The sequence below is a fragment of the Myotis daubentonii genome, chromosome 16, assembly GCF_963259705.1.
Source record: "Myotis daubentonii chromosome 16, mMyoDau2.1, whole genome shotgun sequence".
Classification (NCBI taxonomy): Eukaryota; Metazoa; Chordata; class Mammalia; order Chiroptera; family Vespertilionidae; genus Myotis; species Myotis daubentonii.
In genome coordinates this window covers 51,116,926-51,125,509 of record NC_081855.1, presented here as the reverse complement: position 1 = coordinate 51,125,509, position 8,584 = coordinate 51,116,926, and positions in this window count along the sequence as shown.

Sequence of the window (8,584 nt, the reverse complement as noted above, 5' to 3'; positions counted from 1 at the left end):
AGAAATGGATGAAGAGACTCAGCACCCACGCTAGCTTGGCAATAGCTCTGTGAGAACGTATTCCTCTCTCCTTCTTTACGCACACACATCCTTATTGGAACTCCATTTTTTCCTAATACTTTCATCCCTGGTTAAAACTATATCCTTGAACAAATGAGCCCTGATAATATAAAATAGTGGCCATTCAATTCCTGAATTTGTTACTAACTATATATTTAGTCCCTAGCAGACCGAACTCGGCGGGAAGGTGGCCAATCCCATCTTTCTCTGTTCCTTACATCTGGATGCTGACATAAGTGGAATTTAGGAAACAGAAAAGTCCTTTAAACAAATCTCACAACCCCATGAAATGCATAAAAATTCTCAATGAACATGATCCAGACTATCATGTCTATGTTTGTGGATATAGAACAGCCACCCAAATGAACACCAATTCCATCTTCTAAATATCTATTCCACGTGGAGGTAGCAAAGGAAAAATCCAGTCCATGGAATCCATACTTAGACCACTGGCACTTGCTGCTTTTCAGTGGAAGCTATGTTCTGACTTGAGGGGTACCCATTGTCTTTCATTCAGAGGCCTTCCTGGTAATGTGATTCCCAAGTTATTCTTCCAAACAGCATCCCACAGAAGTGGGGCGGGAATGAAAACGCATTGGATTTACTTCATGGAAAAAAACATGTGTTCCCTTGTGACCACAAGGTGGCACAATGGTGACCAAGAATACTCAGCCTTCTTAGAATTACAATTACAAGAGGCGTTTACATAATGGTTACTATTAATAGTTGTTATTATTATCATTACAGTATTTCAAAAAGGCCGACATATCGCCCTGGCGTTTGGTAAAAGAGATAAAAAGGGCTTTGATTTACTTTGTGAGCTCTTCTGCCTGCAACATCATTACTATTTTGCTCTCAGTCTCAGAAAGGACAAGTAGGTGTGCACATCCTTCATTTTATTTTTAAATATTTTTATTGATTTCAGAGAGGAAGAGAGAGAGAAACATCAGTGATGAGAGAGAATCATTAATGGGCTGCCTCCTGCACGCCCCACACTGGGGATCAAGCCCATAACCTGGGCATGTGCTCTGACCCGGAATCAAACCATGACCTCCCGGTTCATAGGTCGATGCTCAACTGCTGAGCCCTTCTGGCCCAGAATCCTTCATTTTATTTATTGCCCAAAGCTTTAAAGACAAAGAGCAATAACTTGGATAGTATGTTACATTTCTGGAAGAGGATAAACAAAACTTTATATTGTTCGATGGATCTGATGTCGCTCAGATCCATGATTTCGTGCCGGTCTCATTCTCCTCTGTAATACCAGGATAAAAAGCCATTCTGGGAATGTCGGCCTACAGTGGAAGTTCAGATTTGTTATCTGCAAAGTGCTCTTTCCTGAGTCCCACAGAAGACATGCTTTTGGGAAGGGTATCCGGAATATTCTAATGTGCTGTCCACGTATTTATGATGGTTTGGTATTAGACCATCTCTCTCAGGCTCAGGGGACTAAGAGACCACTGGTGTCTGGGAATCCAAGTCCTGAATCTCAGTCAGTTATACTTATGGGGCAGATCTAACAAGCAGCCACTTCCCCCCAAATGGAAAGAAAACACAGGCTGGCCAGGTATAGTCGTTCAAGTTGCTCACTGCACAAGTCACCGATTTGAAGATGCAACAGGCAGGTTTAGTAGCACCTGGACCACACACCCTCCCCACAACCTGCATGGATGAAGCGTCTGCCATTTCATACAATCTAATAGCATCTTTGGTGTCCTTTGCTAGTTTGTCTGTAGGCCGCCCTCGTCAGAATGTTACTGCTCTTCTTCAGTTACCACATTGTTCTTGCCCTTACCTGCTTCCCGCCATTGTTAAGTACAAAGGAAACATTTCACCTTTTTAAAAAATCAGACTTGTGTCATTTTTAATGCTCCTGTTTCAAATAGGTCCGATGTGAGAAAAGAATAGTAAAAAAAAAAAAAAAAAAAAAAAATCCTGAAAACCAAGTTCAGCAGATATCATTACTCTAAATGAACTGTGGGTTCACTATCATGGGAGCATAAAATGTACATCGCAGTTAGCTATGCATTAAAGAAGAATTTTAAAAGAAGCAGAAAATAACATGAAATTAGGACTTTCCTGTTAAATTCAGGGAGCACCATAATCATGAGAATAGGAAAGATTACAGTAAATTACATATGCTAATGAAAAAAATTCTTAGAATGCCAAAAAGAAACCAAAATAGAATCAGGACTAAACGCAGAGGGAGGGAAAAATCATCGCATTTTATGGCTGCGAGGAATCACGAAGTAATTTAAAGCAACATCCAGGCTGTACGTGGTTGGAAACAGTGGACCAGAGAGGCTGAGTAATTTTCCGAAATCCCCCAGCTCATTAGTGGCAGTGCTGGGACTGGAATCAATTACTCTTGGCTCTTAGGAGCAGGAAGAGAAAACACTTAGAAAATTGACTTCAAACATCAGGATGAAAGCATGACTATTTAGGAGATAAATAAGTTTGTGATAATTAGTAGAGGGTTATTATCCTATAGCTAATAATGCCTTTGCATTCAGATTCCTTTGAAACCGCTATTAATAGGGACATATAGAAGGAAAACAGGTAAAACAGGTAATAATTATTGAGCAACTCCTATGTGCCTTACTGGCCAGACAGTTATGTGTATATGTGTGTATATGTAACTCCACACACATGTACAGCCCGCCCTCCATATCCACGGGTTCCATGTACAGGGATTCAATTGACCACCAGTAGAAAACACTCAGAAAAGAATTTGTTACACTGTTGCTGATGTGTACTCTGTAGTTAGGCCTTTTGTGGCTGCATCTGTACTAAGCATGTACAGACTTTTTTCTTGTCATTATGACCGAAACAGTACAGTATAACAGCTATTTACACAGCGTTTACATTGCATTAGGCGTTATATGCAGAAATGACTTAAAGTATATGGGAGGATGTGTGTAGGTTATATGCAAATATGATACCACCTATATATATAAAAGCCTAAGATGATAGGAACAACCAGTCACTATGATGCGCACTGACCACCTGGGAGCAGACACTCAACATAGGAGCTGCCCCCTGGTTGTCAGTGTGCTCCGACAACCAAACTCCCCAAGCTGGCCAACCTCCCGCAGTCCCTCACCCCCGGCTGGCAGGCCCTGATTGCCCAATTGGGGCCAGGGCTTGGGCTGGGACAGGGAACTGGGGGTGGGTGGCAGTGGACACGGCCCCTTTCCCAGGGGGGCCAAGGGCCGGCTCCCTCCTTGAGGCCAGCAGCCAACCTCCCATGCACCATCCCTCCCCCTGGCTGGCAGGCCCCGATCGGCCCACCGCCCTCCCGCCTTGGTGGTGGCATGGCGGTGAGGGAAGGAAGAGACAGTAGGGGGGGAACCACGCAGTGGTGGAGGGCCAATGGTGGTGGTGGCGGCCAGCGTCCGCTCCTTCTGCGCCCGGCCCAGTTACCATCGCCTCCTCTCTGGCCTGGTCCTGATCGGCCTGGCCCCGATTGGCCCTGATCACCGGCCTGGCCTAAGGACTCCCACCCATGCACGAATTTTGTGCACCGGGCCCCTAGTATTCTATAAGGGACTTGAGCATCCTTGGATTTGGGTGTTTCAGGGCTGGGGGTCGGGTCCTGGAAACAATCCCTTGTGGGTATTCTGGGATAGCCCTCAAGATAAATATCATCTCCTTGGAAAAACTGAGTCTCAGTGACAATGACAAAATTGCTCAAATTCACACAGTTGCCAAAGGGCACACGCAGAATTTGAATCCACTTCTGTCTGAGTTGAAGACCCTGCTCACACCAAAGCCCTCCCACTGTGTGCCATAGAGAAAAAGAACTGTTCCTCCCTCATCCAGATATCCACAGGCCTGTTCTCTGGCACATGGAGTGAGGCTCTGAGCCTCCGGGTGGCTTGCAGGCACTTCACAGACCAACAGCCAGCAACAGTCGGTCGGGGTTGTGCTGGGCCATGCCTGGCTAATGAGCCTGCTCCTCCCAGGACCCCTTTAATCTGCCGGAACATGTTGAGTGCATGGTATTCGGAATAAAGTAGTGAAATCGTTTCTGAAACAGCTTGAATGCCCAGTGGGTCTTTCACAAGGGGGGTCGCCGGTACAGCACGCAATCTGATTCCTCTTGGTTTGCTACTAGTCACTAAGCCTCCGCATCTCTGAGCAAAGTAGAAGTTTGGTTCCCTAAGCGCCGTTTTCCTAATCCTGATGCCTCCTGCAATGGAGAGGAAGTGTGGTTTACATAACCCAACGTGGTTTTGATAAGAGAGTACACAAATCATTTGCATTCAGATGGGAATAATTTATATTTCTTCTACCAAACGATTGCTCTTTTTAATCCCCGCCTCCCCCCCTCCTTTTTCTTTTTGCTTCAGTCAATGTTCGAAGTTATGGAATGTTAATTAATGATCAAAACACTGAAAGAGATGCTGACTTTGCTGCAGGCGATAATACCTTACCCTTTCTTAAGCCTCATTACGTGCCTGGTACTTACTGTTCAACCACTTCGCAAATATCACTTGCCTTAACCTTATAACAACTCTGGTGGTGGTGGTGGTACTGTTCTGTTCCTCACTTCACAGTTGAAAAAACTGGGGCATAGAGAAGTTGAGTAAATTGCCCAAAGTCACATAGGAAGAAAAGAGTAGAAATAGGAGCCAAGCCCAGGCAGTCTGGTTTTTAAGCTGCTCTCACAATCGCCACTTCATACCACGAGAAAAACTCCAAACAGGAGCACTAAGAATCAGAAAGGCCAGCTGAGTTGCTCCAGGTTGCACAGGGCGGCTGTGGTCAGCGCGGGTCTGTGGGACTGTCTCAGGTGTAGCTCCTGTTCTTACAGGTCCTGCCTCAAGCATGGACCACGTGCATTAAGGGTTGAAAAGCCCCGCTACTCACGGTGTTGGCCGGTTCCCTGAGCCTGGCCCTGCAGAGGACTGAATGTTCCTGCTCCGCAGGCGAGAGGCTTGGGGACGATGATCACCAGGCATGAAGCACTGCCCTGAGAAAGGGGGAGCCTTTTTCTTTTTTAAATAAATTTTATTGATTTTTTACAGAGAGGAAGGGAGAGGGATAGAGAGTTAGGAACATCGATGAGAGAGAAATATCAATCAGCTGCCTTCTGCACACCTCTTACTGGGGATATGCCCGCAACCAAGGTACATGCCCTTGACCGGAATCAAACCTGGGACCCTTCAGTCCGCAGGCCAACGCTCTATCCACTGAGCCAAACCAGTTAGGGTTGGGAAGCCTTTTTCTTTTGAATTCAATCATTTTTGTTCACATTTTCGATGAGGTTCTCCACACTCGTCATTGCTCTTAACAGCTCATTCCACATTTATTTTTCCTTGTCCACACACCAGCCTCTCTAAATAATGACAAATTAACAGTTCAGCTCAGAAAGCACGTTTACAAAACAATAGGCTTTTATTTCATAGCGGGTCTTGGAGTGATCGCTTTTCCCAGTGAGTGACTGCAGCATGAAAACACTCAACCTTACGGCCAGCGGTGGTTCCAGGTCCTGGGCTCTAGGCTGTCCCTCCACAGCTGTGTCCCTTTGGGCACCTAACTCCTCTACGGTGGAGGGGTCCGCATACGTAAAATGAAATCTGGCTAAACGACCTAATGTTCGAAGAAATAATCACCTTTGGTTCTGGAATGGGCTAGCTCTTTCCTTACCCTGGTCCCCAGGCAAACTGGTATCCGATAAAATCAACAGGTAGCACAAAAAATAAATGCTCCGAAACATGTGCTTCTAATTCAAATAAGGAGTCTTTACCCACAGTGCACAGGGCGCGTGACCCAGGCATTTTCTGTGGACGCTGGGAGGTTTCTGGTAACTTTCTGCAAAGAAGTTTTCTCAAGCTCTGAGCCTCTGGAGGCTCGTTCTGTCTCAAGTTCAAGTTACTTAGCTAGTGATTAAGGCTGGCTGATAGCCCCCGTGGTAAATGATAGCACAGAGGAAAAGCACGCCCGGGCTGTGTAATTTAGCAAGACACAACCTAGCTGTTTGGATTTTCATCCCCCCGGCGCGCTGAAAGCTCTCAACGACTGACCTGTTCCCCTCCGCCCGCCCAGGCGCCCAAGTTTCCAGGGACGCCCCGACCTCGGCAACTGCCCAGCTCGGGTTTCCTTATTTATTTAGAATCCCCTCAGCCTCAGCCCAGCTGCTTTTTCCTGGGACGACAGACTGGAGGTCCAGCATTTATGAAACAGCATAAATCAGTGAGACCCAACAGCAAGCGGCCATCACTGATTTATTTGTCTATTTTCCCTGCTAGGGCCTCAGCAACGAAGTCTACTGAGCTTGGAAACACGTAGCCATGTTGAGATTAAGTCTCCAAACTCAACACCAAAGATGCCCGACGTTCCCCGGGAAGGAGCGCGGTGCGGGGTGACGTGATGGGGAAAGATGCCAGCTGTCCCCAGCCGGACCTCAGGACCTGACCAAGGAGCTGCGAGAGGGCTGCACCCAGTGGCTCTGGGACACCGGGTGCCGCGCAAGAACGTGGGAATTCACTCGGACATAATGTCTTCTTCCCGGAGAGAAGCGGCAAAGCCACGCAGGCCAAGGGTGGTTTCCTGGCAACGCTGTGATTTCTGTCTCTTCAGGAAAAGGGGGTCGGAGGCCCTGCTTGCCCTCCGGCCACAGATTGATCTGAACTGCGTCCCTAGGACGAGCTTTCGTTTTCAAAGGCCTCAAGTCCAGGAGACCCTTTGGAAAGAATTTGGCAAGCGCCTCCCTGCTGCTGTGTGTGTGTGTGTGTGTGTGTGTGTGTGTGTGTGTGTGTGTGTGTGTGTGTGTGTGTGTGTGTGAGAGAGAGAGAGAGAGAGAGAGAGAGAGAGAGAGAGAGAGAGAGAGAGAGAGAGATCCCCACAGGCATTTCGGGGGTGGGGGGTAGGGCAAGGCAAAGTTATTTTCTCTGGCAAATGGGTCATGCTGCTCTTTTAAAAGTGAAAGGGAGAAAGAGGCCACACCAAATTTAGCACCGAGGCAGGGCCTGTGATTTATAGAGGAGCGAGGGTGTGCAGGGGCGGTTTCTAGAAGCCCAAAGGCAAAGCTTATATAAAACACATACACACACAGGGGCTGGTACACACGCCTTGCAGAACACTGAGAGCAGAAGGATCCGTGCCCACAGTGGAGAGAGCTAAGAGCATCTTTTACGCTGGGCGGACTTCGTGCCCAATCTTTCAAATAGGTGCGGCCCAGGGAGTCCACTTGCACAAGCCCTGGCCAACTCGGAAGAAATGAAAGACACGCATTTCAAGGGCAGGCCTAGGTCCCTTGGTATGTATTTGTACAACTGAATACGGTGACGCGATGGGTCTCCCTGGGGGGGTAGGAGACACAGTCCCAGCAGAATTCTGCTTTTGAGCCCGAGTCTCCGTGGATTTCCGATCCTTGGCCCCAGTCCGTCCCAGCAAGACAGGGAATATCACTGGGGGGAGAAGAGCACTGGGGGGGGGGGGGGGGGGGGCGGGGGCGTTGGGGGGATAAAGGGCAGCAGGCCTGGTCAGGCCTTTGATTGAAGTCACTCAGCCATCAGTGTCTCGGGGGGAGTTCCCAGCCAATACTCTCTTTTGTGTTTGTTTTACAACAGTGGCGTTTTCTAAACGGCCCAGAAAAGAAGTGGCTTCCGCAGACAACAGGTCCGTCATCTTTTCCTCACCAGCCTCTATTCCCTGCGTAACTGCCTTTACATCTGCGGCTCGCCGTGCCAGTGGATAATCATACTCCCTCTCACGCGTGCAGAGGGAATATGCAACCGGGCTGCTCCCCTTCCTCCTTCCTCAGTGTCCCCTGGAAGGCGTGTCCTTCATTCCCCATCTCACAAGAGGGTGGCAGGAGCTTCAACTACCACGTGTGAGGTTCGGAAGGAGGCACGCAGCGGGTAGAGGGCACGTGCCCGCTAAGCCAGCTTTTCTGGAAGGTCACATCTGGAGTTCTGCTGACATCTCCTGGGCCAGAAACCCCCCACATCAGCACCAGCCCCTCCCCCTGCTCCCCCAGCTGCAAGGGAGACTGGAGAACATCACTGACATTTTTTTTAACCAGGACACATTGTGGTCCCCATTGGGACGTTGTTAGAAAGAATCAAGAATGAGATATTTGATGACCTGGAGATTTAAAGGATCCACCGGCCTTTCGGTCATGGGGATTAGGTGTGTATGTGCCAAGCACCTCCCAGAGCTTGCTGAGCTGGAGGTCCGCCAGCTCCCTCCCTGTGCCCCCTCCTCCCTCCGGGTGCTCCCTCCTCCCTCCCTGTGCTCCCTCACTTGCTCGCTCAGTGGGGACCTGTACAAGATGGGGTCGTGCCCTGATGCCCCAGCTGGTGGCCCCCCTAAGTTCACTGAGTGATTTCATCTTTAGGGAGAAAGGAAGAAAACACATTTGACTTCCTTCTCATCATTGACTCAGCATCTGAAGCTAGAAATGCCTTTTTCTTTTTAAGCTTCTGTGAGCATCACTGTATTTGGGGAGTTTTCTTAGGCGGTGAAGCACAACCAAGGATTTACCAGTTAGTAGTGCTAGTATAAATCATGACAA